The sequence below is a fragment of the Propithecus coquereli genome, unplaced genomic scaffold, assembly GCF_000956105.1.
Source record: "Propithecus coquereli isolate 6110/MARCELLA unplaced genomic scaffold, Pcoq_1.0 Scaffold370, whole genome shotgun sequence".
Classification (NCBI taxonomy): Eukaryota; Metazoa; Chordata; class Mammalia; order Primates; family Indriidae; genus Propithecus; species Propithecus coquereli.
In genome coordinates this window covers 184,036-185,471 of record NW_012149397.1, presented here as the reverse complement: position 1 = coordinate 185,471, position 1,436 = coordinate 184,036, and positions in this window count along the sequence as shown.

The following is a 1,436-nucleotide window of genomic DNA, read 5'->3' as shown; positions in this document are numbered from 1 at the left end:
TGTTGCTGGTGCTCTAGTGGGCTGCTTGTTTTTATTGTCAGTGCTCAGGGATGAAGGATTCCCTGTTTCTGCGATTTCTGCCTTAGGGGTTAGTATGGCTCTTCTTTTGATTATTAGTATTGCAGAAGATACTTTTTATCAAATACAAAAGCAATCTTGCAGTGACATCATCATATGCCAGTATCATGAAGACCTCATCAAGCATGTCATGCCTAAACCCACATGCATGTCTCTTCAACCTTTCCTGTTCAGAGGGCCTGTGGTTCCTTTGCAGAGCATTGACATCACGTGGGAGTGCATTAGAAAGGCAGATGTGCGGGCCCCACCCCAGGGCGACTGAGGCAGAATGTCCACTTTACAGGCTCTGCAGGTGCTTCACATGCACGTCAATGCCGAGCGCCACCATCCTCAACGACCCTGGGGTTTGCACTGTTTTGAGCCATTCCTCCAGGTGCTTCCACAGACAGGGTCCCCTTCAATACAGCAACCTAGTGCCCAGCTGCTGTCCTCCCCACCTCACACAGGGAAGGGGGCTCTGCAGGAGTGACCTGTGCAGGGTGGAGATCCCGCCTGCGCATGAGAATAACCCTGAATTTTTTTTAATCATTTGCGTAGGTCTCTTTGACCTATTGAGTCAGAATCTCCTGGGACTGGGGTCTTGGTGTCTGTCTTTTTAAAAAGCCCCCAGCCTTATGCAGCCAGTCTGGGGGCTTGCGGCGAGAACCATCACTCCCATCCAGCTATCCACTGGGCCCTCACAAAAGGGAAGGTTTCAAGTAGCTGATAACATTTGATTTAGCAGCCATCACTCTGTGACCGGGGATTTAAAAGCATATGTCAGTGTTTTCTGTTCCCACACAGTGCCTGTACTGAGAGGTGCAGGAAGGTGGCAACAGATGGGGACATTTCACCTGTGTGGTCTCAGGGTCTGGCGCTTAGCAGATACTCTGTGTCAGCTGACGACTGATGGTCTTCAGAGGCCCTCACCCTACTTGGCCTCCCAACAGCTTCTGATGCTGTTGGCCACTCCCTTCTTCCTGAATGTTCTCCTCCCTGGGCCTCTGAAACGACCCCTCTCTGTCCCTCTGATGTAGCCCCGCCTCATCTACCTTCCCTTAGGCTCCTCCTTCTCTACCCACCATGACATGCGGAGCTCACCAAGGCTCATTCTGGATCCTCCCCTCGTCACCCTGAACTTGAGCTCAGGACTTACACATCTGCCTGTGCACTCAGCACGTCCAGGAAGGCGACCCAGAGACTTGGGTGGCTTGTACACAATTTCTATGCCAATCCCCCCAAGAAAGACCCTCTGATCTTCCTCCCTTAACCTGGCCCCTGTCTTGTGTGCCTGTGTCCAGGAATGGTACCATTGTCTGTCCCATGTGGAAGGCAGACACCTAGGAATGCTCCACAGCACTCTCTTCCTCGCCCCTCAT